Source organism: Rissa tridactyla, chromosome 8 (genome assembly GCF_028500815.1).
Source record: "Rissa tridactyla isolate bRisTri1 chromosome 8, bRisTri1.patW.cur.20221130, whole genome shotgun sequence".
Taxonomy (NCBI): Eukaryota; Metazoa; Chordata; class Aves; order Charadriiformes; family Laridae; genus Rissa; species Rissa tridactyla.
The window spans coordinates 55,484,105-55,506,573 of record NC_071473.1 but is presented as its reverse complement, the minus strand read 5'-3'; the positions used below and the strand labels follow the sequence as shown (position 1 = coordinate 55,506,573).

The following is a 22,469-nucleotide window of genomic DNA, read 5'->3' as shown; positions in this document are numbered from 1 at the left end:
TAAAGCTGTCCCAGTGCTTGTGCCACTTGGTGTAACGTGATTTAAACCCAGGCTGGCTGTTCCAGCCGGGCTGTCACGGGGCAGTGCTGTGCGGTGTGTCACGGCTGCAGCTGAGCTCCGCTCCCTGCGAGGCGTGATGGTCTCAGAGCCGGCCTGGCACCGCGCTGTTGGGCGTGCGGTTTAGTGTTGTCTGCTCCAGATACAACTACCCTGAAAGCTGGGTGGGCTCGCTGCAGCCAGGGTAGGGCTGGGGGTTTCCGTGCCAGTGTGTAACGCGGTCAGCGGTGATGGGTGTACGCAGGGGCGTGCAGCTGAACGCGGGGGCAGCAGCAGCGCAGAGACGCGGGTGCTGGTGAGTCAGTCCCATTGCTGCTCTGATGAGGCTGCAGAAACAAAACTTCAGCAGAGAGATGCATGAAAGCCGCGGGCCAAACTGTCACTTGATGGCATTTGTTTATCCTGGGGTTCTTGCTAGCACCTTGAAAATCCGTTTTTCTCCCTTCAGGGTCCCTTTGTTTCTGGCTACAGAAAATGTTGAGAGACCTCTGCTTGGAAACTGAAGCGCTGCCCATTAATTGCCACCAAAATTGCTGTGGAGCATCGCTACCCTCAGCACAGGCAGCAACAGCTTGGGAGCGGGAGGTAGTGTAGGTTTTCTGTGTCTCTCCTCGGGACGCTGCTGCGGGGCTGGGGCTTTAGTGCGTGGTCTGCACCTCGCCAGGGGCTCAGCGTGTCGGCTGCTCCGTGTCTGCAGCACAAGCCGCAGTCAGACCCCTCCTCCTCGTTATTCACTACGTGAGGTGTTAGGTGGTCACCCAGCCAACCAACAGGATAACACGGCTTATCTCTTCCTCTGTTAACCGGTTTCCAGTGTGTTCCAGTCACAGTTGAAGCCCACACCAGAGGTCCTGTGCTTTTCCCACGAATCCCGAGGGATATTGAACCTGTTGGTACGAGACTGGCTGAGGCGCAGCCCAGAGGTGCAGCCCAGCAGCCTTCACGCCCTGAGGCACTTCTTTAAGCACCCGGGGTTTGGGAGGGTGGCTCCGCGCATTCATTTCCGTAAACGGGGCTCCTGAGAAAATGAGATTTTAACCGTGATATGCTCTGTTCATCTAGGTCTTTTCCAAAGGTCTTTGGAAGCTCTTGGCTAAGCCAAAGTAACCTTGAAAGAAGGATGGAAATTTTGAAGATAATCAAGCACCTGCTTTCAAAAACAGGTAGGAAGCCGGGTGGGTGGGAAATGACCTCAGCTCAGCCAAATGCTGATGTTTATCTTCTGATGAAATTAGACCCTGAACGTGACCCAAATCCGTGCACAGTCCCAGTCAAGCCCATTTCACACTTTTTGGTGAACCTCCTATTTATTAAAAAAAAAATTCCTCTTGTTCCTCTTGCTCTTGCGTGACCGAGAGGGGAGAGCTGCCTGGTGCGTCCCTGCGGCCACAGGGAAGACATATGGAAATGCTTTCACAGCAGCTACCATTCCCTTTAAAAAAAGGAAAAAGAATTACAAATAATTCTCTCTTCTCCTAGCCCTGTCTTTAATAAAAGTCTAATGAAACTGTGTCAAAATGGGTGAGTAACTGTTAGATGTATAATTAAACCTTCCTGTGTAATATGGGGCACTGCAAGATCAAATGAATTATGAGATTTCCCTTCTGGATATATTACCTTACTGAAAGCTGTCAATATTTTTTAACAAGAAAGACTGAAAGGATGTGGGTTTTTCAAAGAATGGGAAAGTTATAAGCTACTTAGCTCACTAATATTAGCTCTAAAGGAAAGACAGTGAAGTCTATAAAGAAATACTATCGGTTGTATTGACACCTGGGAAGAGGCGACGTCGTTAGCTGACTGGATACAGTATTTCTTAAGTGTTTTGTTGTTCTTCTTCTGAGCTCTTTGTTTACAAGTTCATTGCCGAGATTTAGTCCTGTAATGGTTTCTGGTTAATAAAAAGATGAAGAATGTGATTGATGGCATCTTAGATGCAAGCAATGGATGCTTGATTTTGCCCTCTTTGTCACATCCCTAAGGAAAGAAGAAATAGGTTTGAGGAGCCCTTCACAGCCGGGGAAGGAAATGAGGCTCAGAAGACTTTTGAATGCAGCTCGGAACAGATTCCAGACACTGCAAGAGAGCAAAACAGCTCCTAAAGTGCAGGGGAAAATAAATATTTTTAAAGGATTTCAGCGTATTTAACATAAAACATGTTGATTTATAGGAGTCTAATTATTACAATCATTAAAAGACCATGATTATCATTAAAAGGCTATTATCAGAAATGAAATGCTAAAAACAAATGGTATATATTAAATAGGATCATACATATTTCATAAAACATATTATACTGCAAAATAAGTTGTCACGTAGCCATGGCAATGACTTTTAAGTTACCCTTTTTGATGCCTTAATGCACCGCTCTGCATGTTTTAGTGTCAAGGCTCTGAACATGCCCAGCGCTCAAAAGCTGCGACTGCGAATGAATATAAAGGGGCCATTATACACCCAGGCGGTCACCTGCGTGGAGAAATGCTGTTCACTGGCACGGGACACGTCCCTCGGAGTTGGGGTGTTAAACAGGAGCTGGCAGATGTGGAGGATCCAGCCGGTTTTTGTCTCCCAGACCCAGGCGGGAGCGGCTGGTGGCCGCTCGGCCCCGCTGGCCTCACGGTGGTCCAGGGGCTCGTCCTCGCCGGATGGTGCCTCCCTGCCCGGGGGACACTGCCCTGCCCTGGCCACTGCCGCCGGGGGCCCTGGCCCCCCGCCGCAGCCACCACCTGGCTGCCCGTGCGGCACGGCTGCCAAGAAAAGGAGTTAATTTTCTTGCCAGCCTGTATTCAATAATTTGGTGCCTCGTGAGCTTAACTTTCAATTTTGGGTTTTCCATAGAGTTCCCAGTACAAGGCATTTGAGCTTGAGATGTACGTGCCTGGCTCTCACAAACCACAGGCAAATGTATTTATTAGGCCATGGATTGTCTGCACTTGTAAGTGCCCCCTCACGAAGAAAGTTTTCAGAGTACAGTTAAAATGCAGAGGCCGATACTGACTTCTCAGTGAAGTGCAAGGCCGGGCTAGGTAGGAGCAGTTTTGTTGTAGGCAGGTGGGGCTACTCTGCTCGTCTTTGTTCTGAATTGGACATCTGGCTGCAACTACTTTTTTAAAAAAATTGGGGGTTCTGAAGTACATTTGTGCATTTAAAGTTCATGGTATTTTTATAGATATCTTCTTCCTTTTTCATTTTATGTCTCTCCTTTTATTTTGAGTGTTTTCTTTGATTTTTGTGTCAAAGAGCTGATAGGTACAGCACGTCTGATAAGATCCAACTGAGATTAAAATAAATTCTGTTTTGTGGTACAGAAGAGAATAGTTTTTACATATCAAATCTCATAAAAGCAGAAGAGATGTGTGCATGGTGGGTGCTGAACTCTGGTTTACCCTCTCATTATATTGCCTGGAACGGAAGGAAGCCAGTGCTCGGTCCTGGCGCTGCAGAGGCCATTGGAAGGCTTTTATTACCGCCTTTAAACACAGAGCCATTTCTTTTGTCACAAACGCTTCCCTGACACTGAGGAGTCAGAGATGTAATTATCCACGTGAAGTTCTTCCCGACGGTGTGGAATTCCTTGTGAACAACCTCTCCTCTGTCACACCAGGTTTCTTTTGCTCTCTGGGCATTCCCTGTTTCCCTCCCGGCCGGGGCCGGTACTTGAGCTCCTGCAGTCAGTGGAGACGGACCTGCGGGCGTGAGCGGATGGTGTTCCCCGAGCGGAGGGCTCCTCGGCGAGGAACTGTCACCGGAATACACCCTGGAAAATGTCCAGGTGCCTGGCCTGGAGACAGCTCAGGAAACAAACCTCGGAGGCAGAGTTGCATAGACCTGGCTGCATCAGGTAGGGCAGTTTCTTATTTCTTTCTCGATATTTCAACATAAAGCATTGTGATCTTCTTTCTTTATGGCTATGGCATGCTCTGTTTCTGTGCTTGTTTGGCTTTTAAATAAGCATTGTAGGAAGATATCTCAGATCGTGCCCTCGTTCTTCAGTTACACATTCATTAATATGTTCAAGGCCAGACTTCATGTCCTGGGATTCAAATAGGTCCACCCAAGGATGCTCCCGCAGGGCTGGGGAGAAGGGGCCGGGCAGGAGGGGGTGGGCAGCGGGAGGGGACAGGAGAGAAGTGCCAAGTGCAGTTTTGTGAAATGCAGCTCTGTTTATGTTAATCCATCAAAACATTCAACATGGTATGTACCGCTTGTTTTGTTGGTGGTCCTTGAGCAGCTTCTTTCCTCCCTCCCCCCCAAAATCCTTCAATTTCTTGGTCAAAAATATTCTTCTTCAAATTCCCCAAAAAATAAGGATTTCCCCGACTTCTCTTAACTCATTCTTCCAAAGTAGTGCATTCAGAGGATTTCTTTCCTAATTCTTTCCCTCAGCATCTCTGCTGGTGGCTGGCGTGTTGCTGGCACACGGGCGTTAGCGATGGCCAGGTCTGCAGAGCCACGAGCTGGCGTGGTGCAGCGGACCCCAGCGCTTTGGGCGAGCTCCCGCCTGGCCCAGCACTTACCCCGGGGATGTGTGCCGGTGGGGACGCGAGGCATCGTCCAAGGTCACCCCCCGAAGGCTGCATTCGTGTGTCCCGGCTGGCGTCAGTCAGCGTGCTCCTCCAGGGCTGAGGAGACAGAAAAGAAAAGAAGAGAAAAGCCACCAGAATCTGCCTACTCTTCATGTAGCTTCTGCATATCGCATGGGCCGTGGTCATTAACTCAGGTTTGCCGGATCAAAGCCTCAGAGACGGGAGAAAACAGTGTGTTTCCAAGTGTGTGAGTGCACGTGAGGGAGCAGTTCAGGTGGGAGCTGAGCTGAGAGCGAGGGAAGTTATTTCGGTTCATTTCTGTTGTCAGCTTTGCTTTGGTTGGAGGCTTTTTGAGACTGTCGGTGAAACAGTGCTCTGCCACAGGCACTGTAGTGGCTGCCTGCACCCAAACGGCACACCCTGCGCATGGGGCAACATTGCCATCATGTTATGGCTGCCACCATCACAGTGCCTTAAACAAGCTTCAAGGTGACACCGTAGTCACTCAGAAATTACAGAGATGTGTTAGAGAGTGACATTCGTGTCATCCTGATACAATGGTGACATTAGCATCTAATTATCTTGTAGTCAATTTAACATCAGTCACATCCTGTATATCATGTATTGTACCACCTTGACTAACTGAATCTCCGGGGGACGTTAAATAAGTTCAGATCACCAAGAATTCACGTGATCGAGGAAGTGTTCAATGAATTCGATAGGCATTGCAGCGCTGAGCTGTGTTCTGAACGACCAGGTGGTTTGCTGCTGTAAGGCCTGGATAAAGAGGGATGCACATAATGGTGAAAATGGATAGAAAGGAACACAAGAGACTTGGATGTGGAAGACCAGAGCGGAATAGCATTATGGCCGTCTGGCTTCCAGAGCCACCCAGCACGCCGAGACCTGGTGTCCGCTGGATGTGGCAACAGCAGGAAGCACAACAGAAACCCCAGTTTTCCTGGGAGGAGGATCCCCGTGGTTAGCCCAGTGCAATTATAGCTGACCCAACTTAAATCTGTTCAGCTTCTTCCTACTGTTAGGGCATCACCAATTTCTCATTAGTCCCAGCTGCAGCTGGGGCTGTCACGGTGTTATTGTATGAGACAGCAAAACTTAGTTTGTACGATGGGGTGCCTGAAGACTGATTGTTTCATCCAGTCATCTGAGACATCACTGAGGTTGGTCAAGTGATAGGAGAAAACAGTGAGTTATTCCACAAAAATTCCAATGTGAGCGAGATAAACGATCCGCATTAAATGATTCGGCCAGGTATGCAGTCCTGAAGTGTTCTGCTCTCCTGTGAGATTCTCATTGTCTCCGAAAGGGTGAATTTTACTGAATACTACTGAGCTCTTCTGTAAGAGCATGCACGTTACTCTCAAACAATACTGCTGTTGTTCCTAATAAGGACTCCTGAAGAACAGCTGTGATGTTAGGGTTCTGGGAGTCTAGCCACCAGAATGCTTTCCTCTATTTAATTAGGTAACAGTCTACGTATTTCAGAAATAATGTCTCTCCCTCAAGACCTATTTGTTGTAAGTGTCAAGTTTTCTGTTTCTCAATTACCCTTTTTTCAGGAAGCACTTCTGATTTTGATTGATCTTCGGTTGTTATTAATGCCTTCCTGGCTGTTTTATCCAGAAACAAGAACTATAAATTCATATCCCTGAATGTAATCATACCTGTATTACAGCCCCATCACAGAAAACAAAACAAAAAAATGAATGCGTCTTTATATCTCAGTATTATTCAAACGAGTTCTTATTTTTCTTTTCTTTATGGGTGACCCGGTTTGGGGATAGTTTTATGCATGTTTATTGCGTAGGTAATCACACCTAAATAGTATCTCCTTGCTTAGCACTTAAGGTCACTTAAGGTAATTGCAAAACTTAGTTTTAATGACATGGTTAGTAATGAATTGCATTGGCTACCGAGTGCAGTTGTCAGCTGCTTAGATATTCACAGGGGAAATCTTATCGTTATTCACAGAGACAGAGAAACAAACATTAAATTTAATTGCACTACGGAGCAACAGAGTCATAATCTTTATATGACAGTTAATGCTTTCATTACTTATCAATTCGCTTATTATGTTACTCTTTCAAAATGCTAAGCATCTGACAAATATAAGTAGATCTTTCTCTTCTACATATGTAAAGACAGATAAATGACAAAGAGTATGATTGAATAAGTATACCAAATAATTTTATGTGAATAGTTTTACTAACTCCTGATGGCATCGTTATATATCTTGTTAAAAACATATCCCTTTCAAATTTAAAATAAAGTTTTCATCCATTTTACGTAGGCCTTATTTCAACAAAGACTGCAGTACCTCATTAGGCTTAGGCAGTTCCTGAAGCAGATCCTTTTCCAGAAGCATTCTTAGGCGCAGACTCGTCCAGCAGGATTCCGACAGGCACGATTAACATGAGGTACGTGAGCCATCCTGGGTATGTCGACAGTGTTTCTACCTGTCGAAAACTAGTCGTGTTCTTCAGCACCATCCTGATTGTTTTCCTTGAATGCACTTTGTTAAGCACCTGTTTAAATGTTTGGAAGAATCAGGTCTATAAGAATCAAAGAAATCAAAGAACAGCAAGAAAGTCACAAAATCGTATTGAAATCCTGATGCTACTTTAATGAGTTTCAGGAAGTTCTTGCATGCGCCTGTTTTATGTAGAGCCAAGCTGTAGTGGCCATTCAAAACCAGTGTTAGCAAAGAGCTGCTGATACCCAATTTGTGTAATTATCAAACTATATCTGATAATAAAAACGTAGCCCCTGACTGATGAGTCTGTTCGGACACCTGCAAGCAGCTGGTGGAGTGCCTGCAGTGACGCCTGTCACCTGCTGGTGTTTGTCAGCCCCCTGCCATTGCTGCAGCATAGTTGCAGGGGTTGCCTTCAGTGCAGTCCAGCTTCTCAAGGAAATAACGCAAGGAGTGCTGGAAAATTTCTGTTTGATAGCTGGAAAGAAATGAGATTTGGCCGCATATTCTGCTACCCATTCAGATGTGCATGATCGGTAGAGGCAAATACAAACGAAAGAACCATAGCGTCTTATCAAGTTGCCTGCCCAGTGCTGAGGGACACAGGTAACCGCTGAGCTTCTCTGTTTAATGCTGGCATCAGAAGAGCTATATCTGTAGTTTTGCCTTTAGTTAAAACCAGGGTTGTTTAATTTGTTCCCTGCAATGATGTTGGTGATGTACCCAACACAGGCACAGTACATGCCAGCTTTCTTCCGATTCAGTAGTTCTTGCTATGCACCTCTACTTAAGCTCTAAAACCCAAACTTTGCAGCAGTCTAAGGCTTTAGCTTATTTTTAAATGATTATAGTGCTGGTAATAAAGCTTTCATGTGCAGCAAGGAGGAGATGAACACTGAAATAGTCAGGTTAAGTGGCACAATAATTGAACCTGCTAACAAATGGGGGGGGAGCCCTCTTTGTAATAATTTCTTTGCTTCGCGTAATATTTGAGTCTAAAGCAAACAGGTTTTTTTCGGTGTGCTGTTGATGTGTGTACACTTGATGTGCCATGTTAATAAAGCACATGAAAATTGAATAATGGGCAGGTTGTCCTCTTAACACACAGGCTTGCCATTTCCCAGAGCGCGCACAGCAAATGAAGAGTTCAATAATTCATAAAGAGTGCTTTGTACTTGGTAGAATTGAGGAAGTGAGGGTAATCCTACCTTATAATGCAAGATCGCCCCGAAGTAAAGCCCTTTAGGAAGAACAAACCTTGATAAACAAAAAGTGTCTGGAGCCACTGATCTTTTTCTTTCTGACAGACAGCTCCTCTCTTATTACTTTCCACACTGGTTTGATCGTTACTGCTTGTGTGGCTCTCTTCAGGCCCAGCACCCTCCCGCCATGCCGGGATGTTGTTCCTACGTTCACTTTCACTGTGCTCCGGCTGCTGCTTCGCAGGCGCTGGGCGAGCTGTGCCCTGGCAGATGATGGCTCTGTAACAGCCTCTGCCCCTTTGTGTGCTCCTTGTGCCCCTCGGCCCAGGTACCGCGCTGCATCCAGAGAGGTGATGTGCCCTTTCCAGGGCAAGTTGGAGTTCCTCCCCTGGGAGCAGCAGCGGAGCTTGGGACAGAACCCTGTGCTGCCTACTCCTAAATGCACTGCCACCGCATAATCACTTCCCCATCTGATTTATCATAGAACCATAGAATCGCCTAGGTTGGAAGGGACCTTTCAGATCATTGAGTCCAACCATCAACCCAGCACTGCCAAAGCCACCACTACCCCGTGTCCCTCAGCACCACGTCTGCCCGGCTTTTCAATCCCTCCAGGGATGGCGACTCCACCACTGCCCTGGGCAGCCTGGGCCAAGGCTTGACAACCCTTTTGGTGGAGAAATTTTCCCCAATATCCATCCTAAACCTCCCCTGGAGCAACTTGAGGCCGTTTCCTCTTGTCCCATGGCCTGTTCCTTGGGAGAAGAGCCCGACCCCCCCTGGCTGCCCCCTCCTTTCAGGGAGCTGCAGAGAGCCAGAAGGTCTCCCCTCAGCCCCCTTCTCTCCAGGCTGAACACCCCCAGCTCCCTCAGCCGCTCCTCACAAGGCTTGTGCTCCAGACCCCTCACCAGCTCCGTCGCCCTCCTCTGGACACGCTCCATTGATGTCTCTGCGCGTTATCTAGCAGTGCAGCTACTTGGCATCTCTGCATTGCCATTTCCATCCTCCCCATTGCTGCCTGCAGATGCTGAAATGCACAAACAACTTAGTAAAATCACTTTCTTCATGCAGGATCCAATGTGTTTCTGTCATTTTTAATACAACACGCAATTTACAATCTTCAGCACACTTACGAAGCAGTAAAACAATAACAAATTACCAACCTCATTTATTTTGTTGCATAGTTTGTTTTGTAATTATCACGCGATGGTGGTTGCTGAGCAGCAGGACTGGCTCTTGGGTTCCGTTGGTGTGTGGGTCTTGGGAGTACCAAGTGCTTCCCATGGGACGCTGGCTGTGGAGTGACCCACCGGGGAGTCCGGCAAAGCTGCCTGGATGTCTCCGGGTGAAGGAGGGCTGGCCGTGCTGCTTGATTTCATGTTGCTTTGGGTGAATCGCCCCTCAATCATGACGCCATTACTGGAAGGCCGGTGGGCCCTGGGTGGCCCTGGCCGGAGCGGTGACTCTGTGGGGCTGGGCAGCTCCGGTGGCTGTAGGGGCTGCCAGACTGCGGTGGCGATGGCCGGCCCCAGAGCTGTGGAGAACCCAGCACCCTGCCCTCCTCCCTCCCCTGGGCGGCACAGGGCAGCCCGGGATGCGGCAGGGCCCTGCCCAGGCGCTTGTCCTTCCCTCAGCCCATGGCAGCGCCGCAGCCGGGCGTGGGGCGGCCGAGGGAGGGAGAAGGCAGCAGCAAGTCCAGGGGAGGCGCATGGTGCAGCTCCGGTCGCTGCCGACCAGAACAGCTTTGCTCTAACAGCCGGTGTCTCCGTTCTCCATGGTGGATGGTTCAGGCTTCCCTCCAGCCTCTGCGTAGCGCTGGGCTTTCCACGGCTCCCGGGCCCGTGCCACACCGGCGCCATCCTGCCGGGGGGATGGCCAGGCATGGCCTCTCTGTGGCCACCCAGCGCCCGCCATGTGTCACTCACTCAGCTCCAGGGATCTGAACTGGTTTTTAAGCTGTTGGTGCAACTGGGACAATTATAGCAGCATAGATGGTGTATGATTTCTCCTACCAAAATGGCGCTCAGCGCCACCGAGGCAGCATGACTTATCGGTGCTGTACTCTCTGCATTCCCTTTTAATCTACAGGATTTAAATGTGCCTCTTAATTGTGCCTAAGATTTATGAATGCAGTGTTAAATTGCACGTCTGGGAGGGTTTTTTAAAATAACAAAATGCAAATTGCTGAGCTTTTCTGAAGTTTACAAAATACTTATCTATAGGTCTATCAGTTTCCTACCAAAAGCCAGGCAGCCTTGTGGTGCTAATCATCCATCTGGGTGGGATACTGAGGGAAAATGTCCCAATTAACAGTTAACGTAGATTACTTAATGCATAAACTTTCCTAGGCAGAACTAATGTGGCTTTTCTTTGGCTTAGTCAGCCATTTTTCAGTCTCTGTTTGGGGGAACCCTGGGGTTTGCTTGTGGAGCGGATCCAGGAGCAGCCCGTTGTCCGCAGCCGAGCCCTGCCCGGGGCTGTGGTGTCTCCCTCCCGCCGTTCTGCTGCCCGCAAACACAACGAGGGCCGAAAGATGCCACTTTACTGGTGTGTAATTTGTAAGGGAATTAAGTATAAGGCAATCAGGGGAATTTTATTTCTGAATAAGAGTTTCCACACACAGATAGAATGACATTTAAGTAATCTGCTCTAGATTCAAAACTCTAGTTAAATTAGATTAGCTTTTGCCAAGTACCTTCTTGAGGATGAGCACGTTGGTGTGGGGAGGCATTGAGTTTGCTCGTGTTTTGTCCGCAGGGCATTTGCTGCCAGGAGGAAGTTTCCACCACTTAATGTGGCTATTGGAAATATTTCTGCGTGTGTGACTGTGGCGCGTGTGTTCCCCTCTCTTTGTGGCATTGCCTTTTCAGACCCGGTGGCTGCTGGAGGAGGGAGTCTCCGACGTGGCATTGCCAACCACGCCAGCAACACCCTGTTCCACAAACACCCAGCACGAGGCAGCTGGTTGGACCCTGCTGCCTCCAATCTGCCAAAACCTCGTCTGCTCACCCCCTCGCCAGGTTCCTAACGCCGTGCTGACAGACAGTATGGCCTCCCCGGGATGTGGTGCCAACAGCGGGGCTGCCGGCTCGGTGGCCATGGTGGAGGACGGGTGACTCCGAGCAGGCGGAGCAGGAGCTCAGGGGGACACTGAGCTGCCCTGGGGAGCTCCCACCTCTGGCCGAGGCACATCGCATGAGAGCCGAAGGGGGCCCGTGTCGGCGCCCGGGGGGAGCGGCGGGTATGGGGGCAGACGGGCAAACCCAGCCTGCCAGTCAAACGGGAAATGCACAAGGAAAAAAGTCACAGGTCTTATTTTTAACTGTCATATTCTTTTAATGAATGTTACTATTGGATTCTTCAGCAAAATGCCTCTCTGCGCTTAATGAAATTTGCAGCCTGGCCGTGATTTAAGCCTGGTTTGTAAGAGATGCTAAAGGTTCTGTGGTTAAACAGTTGCCGCATCCTGTATATTGCCAATGATAACTGAGACTGTAAAAGAAAATACAAGCAATACCTGCAGTAATCAGCAAATGAATTTGCTCTGCCTGTGCTAATATTGATTTTTTTCCTTCGCTTTTTGCAAATCCTGGCTAATGAATTTCCTGGCGAGAGTGCTTGCCAAAAAAGAAAATTTTGGTCAAATGTTGTAGAATTTTGATGGCACATAAAATGATGGTTGAGATCCCAGAGTATATTTGCTAGAACCCGGTTCTGAAGTTTGTCTTGCCAAGAAAAATATGAAATATTATCTGACTTGCTTGCAAACAGGCAGCAGACAAAATTATTTCCAGGATGTGAATGTGAATGGCTTAAAATGCTGTAAAAGAGGCCTGCAGTCTCCGAGGCAAAAGCTGTTGAATAATTAGAACAGTTACTTGCTATATTTTATTTACCTAACTCCCAATGAACTTTGTGATCTCTTAGAATTTCCCAGCTGAATGTAGCTCAGGAGCTTCTGCTGTAATACTCGGTGCTTAAAGTCAAGCTAAAAGAAAATCTTGTTTAATTATAGCAGCGTTAAGGCCCATCTCCTCCATGGCTGTGTGACTAGCAGGTGATGTGCTCCACGCGTGTCCAGCGGGGATGTGTCAGCTCGTTGGTTGCCCGTACATCTGCTTCCTCCCGGGAAGCTCCCAGCGAGAGTCCCTGCAGCGCTTGCCTCTGCCCTGGCCGGGGCAGCAGGAGGGGGTGGCTTTGGTCGTTCCACTTTCCAACAGCGCCTCTCAGGCCTTGTACCCAGAAGGCCAGTGGTGCTCGTCCCGTCATTTCCAGATGGGAAAAACGAAGCAACAGAGCTTGCGTCTGGCGGCAGACATGGTCAGGGTCTGAATGGGCCTCTGTTGCGTTTGATGTCATTGGAGTTACTTTAATTTTAAGCTAATTTTTTAGATTGTCAGACTCAATATCATCAGTGTCACTACCACGCCTATCTGCAGCGAGGCCATCGCTGCTGCTGACACCGTGGTCATGGTGTCACTGCTGATAATTTAAGTCTGACATTAGAAAGATTAATTTACTATGAAAATGACCCTCGGGAGGCTAGTTCAGACACAGGATGAATCATATTTGAAAAATTGGATGCCTCATTGTTTCAGAAGTTCTAATTAACTTTTTTTTAACCATCAAAAGTAGTGGATGCAGATACATCATGGCTGCCCATTTCATTCCAGTGGGATGGCTGCAAGGAGACAAAAAGCCCTTTACTGTTCTGTGGTCGGTGGGATGGCTTCTGTGTTGGGCTGGAGCTGAATCGGACTATTTCCGTCTCATGCGTTTTCACTGTGAAGGCTCAAAAAATGCCTTTGTTAAATTTGGAGCTAAGTCATAGCTGGTGGTGATACAGACAATTAAGAGTAGAAAAATTAAAAAAATCCCCACGTTAAAATATTGGTTTAGAAGTGCACTATTGTGAGAATTGCCAGCTCTGCACCACCCTCCAAAGGTGCGCATTCACTGTCTGATTGCCAGAGACTCTGTGTGGTACCTGTGAGTCTGCAGATCAGGAGAAATTAAACAAAACTTATTTTTTAAATCTGTAACTTGCTATGTTTTCTGATAACTTACCTGCTTTTCTTTTTTTTTCTGACATTATTCTCATTTTCCTCACCATTTCTTGTGATGACACCTTTCATCCAATGTTCTATAAAATATGATAATACAAAGCTCTCAAGACGTGGAGGCTATAGTAAGACCCAGCAGCGACTCTAACTAGGAATTTCTGCCACGTAAGTATTTTTGTCTTACTATTTTGACCTGTTTTATAGGCCCTAGCAGCTCCTTACTTTAGGAAATTTTGTGTCTTAGCTGTACAGAAAAATCTGGGACATCTCTGAGATACGTTTGGGGTGAGCTAATACTGCTGCTTGCACATGAAAGGTGCAGGAAGAGGAGAAGGGAGGATATGACACGACCAGCAGCAGTCCGGAATTCGGTCTGGTAGTCTGCTAGCAGTAGATCAAAAGAAAAGAAAAATGTATTTCCGTCTTTATTTTCTTGAATCCTGTTTGTGAAGTGGGGTCGTGCCTCCCAAACACTGTTCCTTACATATCTTCAGTCTAAGACCATGGGTGCTCAGAGCGCTCCTGCAGCAGACCCCCAGAGTCTGCTCTGCCTTTCTCTGCAGAAAGCCCCGTGCCTGCGTCCTCGGCTCAGTGCTGTTAACTGTCCAAACCGTCATCTCAACATTAATAATGGATTCTGAGTAAGCTCTCCAGAGCAGAGATACTACTGTAAAAAAACCCATATAACCATATTTCCCATGCACTTTCCTCTCTCTGTTCTCCCAGGATCATAAAGCAGGAACTCAGCCCAGTGCCGTTTGAGTGCCAGACAGACGGCATTTGCGCAAGGCTGCTGAGGATTTCTCTAATGGCCTGCTGAGTTGGGCTTGGGAGAGCTGAGGCTGGGCTTGCAATCCCTCACGCCCTCGTACTTGTTGAGGTGAGGCAATAATTGCAAACGGTAATTTCTGGGTTCAGGTGCCAAGATGTTGAGGTGAGAAGCAGGAGGTTCCTTTTGTTGGGATGTCTCTGGTGTGAAACACATTGTTTGAGAAGGACCACTGGGACGGGCCTGTGCCTGGCCAGTAGAACCAGCGTCTCTGCTGCCGAGTTACTCCAGGATGCCCAATTAAAGGCTCTGAGCCTGCTCTCCCCAGGACTGCTCTCCCCACCTCGCCTCCGCCCTGCTGCACAGCTGCAGTCCAGACTTCAGGCTCCTGCTCTGTCTCACAGCGGCTCATCAGCGAGGTCCTGCCCGTGCCAGTGCTGTCAGCCGTGCCTGCGAGCCCCCCGAGCCCTGCTGCTGCGGGGGCGTCGCTGCCATTCTTGTTTCATTTCCTATGTAAAAGCTCTGTCTTGAATGTATATGGTTGAAAGCTTCCCGATGGCTCTTGCTTGGGAACTTGGCACTGATGAAGCTGGAGGACAGACAACTCATACTCATGCATTAGATTTCCTAGAACAGCTTTCTTGTTTGAAAAGAAAAAAAACCCCACAAAACCTACATCCACAAAAAAGCATTTGGTAGCATGTGTCAAATCCATCTGCACACGTAAAACATGGAAGGGAGGTGAAAACCATTATTAAAATGCAAATGCCAAAATTTGGTAATAAGTGGGAGATTCAAATGACCTTGTTTCAGCAATAACCAACCATTCGATTCCCAATTTGTCGGTCTGTGTGTACAATAAATACATCTCAGGCGGCAGAGGGCAGCTCTGGCTGATATTTGTGGGCCACCCTGTGCTCAATGCCTGGGCTACTCGCGCCCGCTGCTCCAAAGCCAGACTGTGGGCTGGCAGCCAAGAGATGTCAGTGACCTTCCAAGTTCATTTGCTTCTGTTCACTAATGCAACTCAATTTTGAATGCAGCTTTTCCCTGGCCATCTTCCGTGGAATTTTATCTCAGCTTTTGTATGGGTGTGTTAAACACAGGCAGACATCTCTTGTCACTGAGAGATGTTATTTAAAAGATGATAGGCTCCTAAAGATGCACTAGGTGCCCACTGGGATTTTCTCAAAGCTTACTTTTTCTGGAAATATGCTTAATTCTTATTAATATCAGTATTTTCATCAACTTCAGTTGAAGCTGGGCATCTAGGAAGTTTGAAAGTCTATCTGGGTGGTTATGAGCATGTATTTATACCCCAAACCCCTGAGAAGTCAGGCCTTTAAATGTCGCCATGACGGATGACAGCTTAAGTTCCCGGGTGGATGGTTTCTCTCCTGGTGGCCGATCTGCTTGGGCTGGTTGCCCGGGCTGGCTCCGCTGCTGCCTGCGGGGCTGGGAAAGGACAGGGAGCGAGAGCTGCCGGCGCTTGCTGCTCGCTGCGCGCTGGAGATATTCCTCCTGGGCTGGGAAGCGTCCGTTGTGTCGCTGTCTGCTAGACCGAGAAGCTGCTGGAGAAGGTCTCTGATCTTGGTGCCCTTTCAAATTTCTTACTGTCAAAATAGCTGCTGCCCGTGGGGAGTGTGGGAACCGGGCGCTGTGCGGCAATGGCAATGCGAGTACTTGCAGCAAAGATATTAGTGGACAATGTAATAAGTGAGCGAGCAAATGAATACCTCGGGCCATTTATCATGAGCCAGATACGCCGGCTGAGCTCTCTGCAGCCCTGTTAAAGAGAAAAATAGCTCCATGACAACTTGTCTATCAGTGTCAAGGAGACTCTCTAATTTACTGACGTCTGGAGATAGCTGCCTCTGGGGGAAGGAAGATGGTGGTTATCTGCTCGGGCACCAGCCGATGCGCGCTGCGTGCTGTGCGTTCCATCGCGCGCTGCTGGTAGCGCTGGGGCGGGGGAAGAGCCGTGCCCGGTACATGCGGTGCTGAACATACCTTTCTCGAAAATGACTCTGGAGATCTGCCCAGATGGTGTACTACATCCTCGTCTCCAATGTACCAATTAGCATTTGAGCAGGCAATGTGGATGGTTGCTAGCACTTTCTCAGTGGGTCTAGTATTGGGATTTTACTACTTTACTTTAAAAAAAAATTATTGGCTGCTACTAGCTAGCTGGCAAGTGCAAAATCCAGCACCTGCGTTGCTAGATCCTGCCTGCGCAGCGAGCAGCACGGGTGACTGCCGAGCCATCTGCGGCGTGTCGCATGTCACCGGTGCCACTGGGGTGGGAGGGCAGGATCGCCAGGAGAAAAGGAGCGGAGGAGCCGTGCCACTGGGACACGGTTCCCTATGCACAGCGTGTCTGAGGCCCCGCACCCTGACATCTCTCTCGGGCTCGGAGGCGGAGGACAAGCGGCAGCGTGCTGCCCGCGGACCGGACTGACCCGCACTGCCAGGTGCAGGGGGTGCTGCCGTCTGCAAGGGGACAGGTCAACACCTCCAAGTGGGGAGAGAGCGTGCCGGTTCTTCTTCACCTTTCATGAAAAGGCTGTTGGGAAGATGTTGTGCGAGGGTTGGACTGTTCTTGGACGTTGTTTTGGATAGACAAGTAACGATAGCGTGTTTGTAGGTGCAGATGGGAGGAAAATCAACCACAAAGGGAACTCAGTTTTATTTGTCATTAATTTTGACTTGCTTCAGCAGATGTTTGCTGGAAACTGTTTTAACCTGCCTAATTTGTCTCTGTGTAATGGGAAGCAGATAGCCTCAATTAAGAGACTGATTAGTAAGTTCTTTAATGACTTTCAATAGTTTTAGTCATTATTGCTGATACAGGACGTGGAATCCTGGGAGTTGGGATTTAAATAGTAAAATCAAAAACATGTCACAGTTATTTGTACACAGCGAGTTTGCTACTTGTCCGTTTCCCTTCTTGGCTGCGTGGAAAGTTGCCAGATATTTGCTGCACGTGGTGCTAGATGCCAAAATACGCAAAAGGGTTTAGAAATGTGATGCCACCCCGTTCCCCAGCAGGTAGGGCAGAACCTTGCCGCGGCCTCCTTCAGTCGCTGGGCACTGGCTTTGGTGCGCCCCGGGGAGTCAGCGGCAGCAGATCCCTCAGCAGGAACTGAAGTGAAGCGTTAAGACAAACAAGCTGAGTTTTCGGTTTGTTTGTTTCTTGAAGCACCTGCAGTCAAGGAGTTTACAATAGCAAAGACAAGGCGGTAAAACCTCATGTTAGCACATGTGCTTCAAAGGGTGTGTTACACACAGCCTTTCGGGTAGCCGGGTTGTGGACACTCTCTTCTAAATACTTTAAATACAATAACTTATGCATACAGTACATACTACTTGTGTTATCAGGGTAAGAGGCAAAGCCCTGGGGCTGTTGCATTTATTCTGCATCCCCTAACATTTTTGCCTGCATCACCCCTGTTAACCCACCCTGCCTGGGGCTGTCCTTAGTGGCTGCAGACACCTTCGAGGCTTCCAGAAGCCTCCACCATTGCCCCTCGCAGACACCCAGCGACCGGGGGCAGCACGGCCTTTCCTCTTCTGCCAACCAGAGGGGTTTTCAGAATGGACCGAGTCCTGAATGGGCAGGTCCTGGTTTCAGTTTGTGGTGCTGATGACAAGGAAGTTCATTGAAGAATGGTACTGGAAATATTGGTCTGAAACGCCTTGGGTTCGGCAGAGCCTGGGCAGGCCAACGGGGGCTTTGTGGGGGCAGCAGCCGCGCAGCCAAGCAGCGGGGCAGCCGCTGGAGCACGGCACGGGCACGAGCACTCCCTCCAGAAAAAAAACATTTTCATCGCTATTTTCTGCTCTGCAAGGAATTCTGAGGTGCAATCCTTTTTTCTTTTTTTCTTTTTTTCTTTTCTCTAAAAAAATGAGAATGAAGTGGTTGAGAAAGGTGTGAATGAAGTTAAAAAAATAATGTTGAAATGAAAGATTGACAGATTAATGTGCTCTCTTGAATGTATATATTCAAAACAGGATACTTTGATATTACTGAATTGTTTTGTTTAATTTTTATTTTTCTGCAGCCTAATTTTTTCAAACTTTGCGTGTTTCCCATTGTTCATATAAATGATGTTGTGAGCAGAAAAGGTTCAATAGAAGATTTCCAAACAAAGCAGAACAGGGACAAAGCACTCATATTTTGGTATCTTGCGGTGCTATTCCCGTGTTGTTTGCAGGAGCTGAGCACGTGCACAGCAATGCACAGACTGGCAGATAGAAAAGAAGGAGCGTAATCTGGACTGTGGTCAAAATTATTACTGGGATGAAGAGGACCATTGCCTGGGTTTCGCTCCTCACTGTGCCCCGCTTTGCCTTCAATTTTTCTGTCTGCAAAATAAATGCATTGTTGTTGTTTTCTGCTTCCTTACAGGTGTGATTCATGACTCCTGCTCGGGCTGGGATAAATCTGGTGGTAAAAACTGGGAATCATTATTAGGAGGGAGGATGACACAGTCTGTGTCCCAGGAATCTCGCAATCAGAAACTGTGATGTGGGAGCACCATCGTGCAAAGGCATGCTGGTAAGGCTCAATTATCAGCCTGCGTTCTGGGGAATTTTACTGCCTTGTCCTTCTCGGTAGTTTTGTGTTTCTCCGAACAAGTCCTGGCAAGTACCGTGAAAGCTTTTGCCCATTGCGCTATTTTATGAGAGCATAAAATTTCATGACATTTATGAAAGTATGTGTCGTGAAGCAGGTGGCTTGTTAGCCTTTATTTTATTTTACTAGACTCATTTGTAGACATATAATATTAGATCTTTGTCATAAGTTTGTGAATTATGCGAAGATATTGTCTGATATTGCTGTCTGAGGAGCCTGAGGCATCTTTGTTGATGGTGACTAAGCAAGCAGGTGTATTTATCTAGTCTAGATTCCGGTGTAGTGTTTCAATGCTCCGTATCAGGTAGGAGTGCTAGGCAATCTGCCACTGATGGCTTGCAGGTAAACTCAGCCAGCTCGTTTAGCTTCTCTCTTCAGTCGGTTCTCCTTCTACCCAATTACAGGCATGGCGCATGCCTGAACCGAGCGGGGGTACTGTTCCCTTGGTATCTGTAAAATGCAGCGGGAGCACACCTAACAGCTCTCCTGGTAGGCACGTGGAGAAATAAGGAAGAGAAATTCAAATGACCCTAAGAGCCAAGCCTCTGGATTGCCTTCTGCTCCAGACGTTCCCCCGGTACTGCCGGCTGCTGGGCCAGCAGCGGGAAAACCCACCTGCGCACTTCTCTCTCGGCAGCCTGTGTTCAGCATGTGCCAGCAAAGACCTTTATAAAGATGCTCCACTTTCACCAGCTAGAGGGATTTTTAAAGTTCTGGGGTGGAAGGGGGGCTTCTGGCTCTCTTTATGCAGAAGACAGTTCCCAGGTCATTGTTTGCCACGATTAGGTGGTTGCTGTGGGTGTCCTGCACTACAGCAAAACCTGTATTTATGCCCCCCCCTTGTACTTATGGCCTCCTGCGTTAGGTGGTCACCGGTGTTAATGGCTGATGAAATCTCCTTCCCTGGGAAATGTCCAACTTTTGCGTAATCCTTCACTCTCTAACAGGCAGCCACCTGCCCGCCATGCTCTGGCCACCCTGGGCCTGCCCAGCTGTGTAAATGGCATGGCAATCAGCGTGGCGCAGCAGCTCCAGAGGCACCACCCCGCGCCCGCCGATGACTCTGCAACGTGTTTTCAAGCCATTGACTTGTACATTGCAAAGAAGTCTTTTTATTTGACCTTTTAAATGCTCTGTTGCAAAATGCAGAGGAAGTGCAGTGACAGCACATATGTGGAAATTGATTTCCTGCTGATTTTTGGTGTACTTTGGCCCATTACAGTGGTTACAGAGGTTTCTTTTATTATTTTTTTTTCTATTTTTTTGGTAGGGCCTGGTTCCCTAGGGTGTCCATTATTAACGTGTTTAACTCTAAGCTATTAACGACACCCCTGGCTGTATTCCCAGCAGATGCATCTCTGAGGCTGGAAGGAGTGACAGGCTTGTCATCTCAAAGATGCATGTTCCATCCCTCCTGCAAGCGCTCCCTGCGCCGCCGCAAGGCCAGCACACGTGCCAGGATGAACTCTTCTCCTGGCACCTGATCTAGCACAACTGATTAACTTCTCACGTTATGCCACCTCGCTTCCCCCGCCCTGCACACAGGCTGAATGCTGCTTTCTGTCTCCTTCCTGAGCTCTGACCGAGGGAGCTGCTTTACCTGCGAATTGCCTGACCCCGTGCCTGGAGCACCGGGAGATCGGCCTGGGAAGGGCTCCGGCAGGCGCATATTCATATGGCCACTCTACTGCTTAAAAAGGGGTAAGGTCAAACACTGGATCAGTGCCCTGTTTTGTCTCAGCAACAAGCTGCTGGGGAAGGATTTTGATTTAATTGGGTGCAAGAGCTCACATTGTCCTTGCTTCTGCCCGTAGTCTTTGGTCACAGCTTTTCCCCTGGATCTCCAGTGTGGGTTTTTAACAGTCACCCCGCTCCCGCTGTCCCTGGGACAGAAGCATTGCAAACAGGGTGCCTGCGGACTCGAACACAGCAATCCGCTCCACCTGCGGAATGCCAGGCTGGCAAATTAAAGCCAGGGCTTAAAAGGAAAATTAGAGACCAGAGCCAGAACTTTCTGTGGGGCTGGCTGTAAAAGCAGAATCCCCTTTCAGTTGGGGGGGGGGGTTCGTGTCCGTTCAGCCCAGGAGCAGTGAGACCTCGGGCGCCCTGCAGAAGGGAAGGAAACTGGAGCAGGCCTTCTGCTGGCGCATCTTTGGGGGTGAAGAAAACGTAGGCTGAGTTCTGTATTTGGAAACAATTTTATATCCTGATTACGGACCAAGACTCTAATTACATGTTCACAGAGTTACACAACTCCTATCGTCTATAAGAAATGAACTATTAACTGGGACTAAGAGACACCCACTCCATAGCCTTGTCGCCCAGCGACTCGCCCTGGCTGCAGAGCTGCACCTTGAAGCAGAGCGCGCAGGGCCCTGGCCAGTCTCCCCCGTCCCCAGCGATGCCCATGCTGGTGGGCTCCCTCCTTCCGCAGGAGGCAAAGCAGCAGCCCTCTCCCGCTTTCTCTCCCTGGGCAGTCATTCTTGGGATGAGCTTCGCTTCTCCTACGTCAGCTCGTTTGAGCCCACCGTAAGCTGCCTGTGTGATGGGAGAGGTGCCAGGCAGCCCCGCGCCTGCCCGCCTCTCCCTGCGCCACGGCCAGGAGCGGTTCCCAGGGCGGCTCGGCAGCGGCTGAGAGTCCTGGGCAGCAGCACCCAGGGAGCCCACGCGGAGTTCCTGACGCTCTTAACGAGTGCTCGGCCCGGCACGGGCTGGGGTGGGCGGGTGTCCTCTGTGCACAGAGCGACAGTAGCTGCCAGGAATCTCACTTTCTGGGGGATTTGCAAAGAAATATAAACTAAGTTTGAAAAGGAAGGTGCTACTTAACACGCTATGACAGATGTATTTACACTGGCAGAATTACATTGTATTTTGTGCTTAGTTCCGCCAGACATGAAAAGAAATCAGAGATCTTCTCCAAGAGATTAGAAGTGTGGCCACGTTGTCTGAGGAGTTGTTTTCCCCTCACCATGCTCACCCAAGTTCTCTGTCCAGACCATAATCTGAATTAGTTAGGGGGGTAAAATCCAGGAAAAGTACCAGTTTACCTGATATTGATAGACTCAAGCTAAAATCTTTTCAAAGGAATAGTTATTTTGAGGGCCTCTGTTTCTAAAAAATAAAAATTAAAATAATATACCAAGAAATGACATGCTGAAAAAGTTGCAAGTTTTTGGAACACAAAGCATTTTTGGCACTCTTGACCAGCGATATTTTGGGTTTAGGCAGCGCTCAGTGTACACTTGTCAGAGCTGTATCCAGTATGTGCTGTCATCACTGAGAATGAAGTCAATGCACAAATGTGCAGAAAACTCAGCCAAGGGGAAAAATTGGTCCTTACACCAACCATAAAAAGGTGTTTTATTTATTTGTATCATCACTCAAAGAACATTGCCACAATCACATTTAAAGTATTAAATAGATTGTGGCTGAAGATTACATTTGAGGCAGCTGAGGCCAGCTTTTCTGTTAAAAAGGCAAAATAAAACAAACACAGGAAAGAAGCTCTGGGAGAAGGAGCCCCAGGAATGCAGTAAATCTGCGAAACAGGAGGGTGAAGTGGTGTCCAAAAGATCCCGTTTGAGATTTATGCTGAACAGCAGTTAGGTACCAATGAAACAAGGCACTCGGTCTTTAGCTGACTTCACTTGTGTTTAATGGTTCTCCCCGGGCTGCAGGATGAGACCTTAATGATCTTAGTGTGTAGCTAAAGGTTCATTTCA

The 22,469-nt window shown here is 48.3% G+C and overlaps 1 long non-coding RNA gene across 1 annotated transcript in view; it reads left to right on the top strand.

Annotated features, from left to right (window-relative positions):
* Positions 1 to 1,119: 1,119 nt before the first annotated feature.
* Positions 1,120 to 22,469, top strand: part of LOC128914159 (uncharacterized) — a 32,127-nt gene continuing 10,777 nt past the window's right edge. The window contains exons 1-4 of the long non-coding RNA XR_008468207.1: positions 1,120 to 1,220; positions 3,662 to 3,898; positions 6,895 to 7,021; positions 18,520 to 18,669. This is a non-coding gene — a long non-coding RNA (uncharacterized LOC128914159). The remainder of the gene's footprint in view (positions 1,221 to 3,661; positions 3,899 to 6,894; positions 7,022 to 18,519; positions 18,670 to 22,469) is intronic.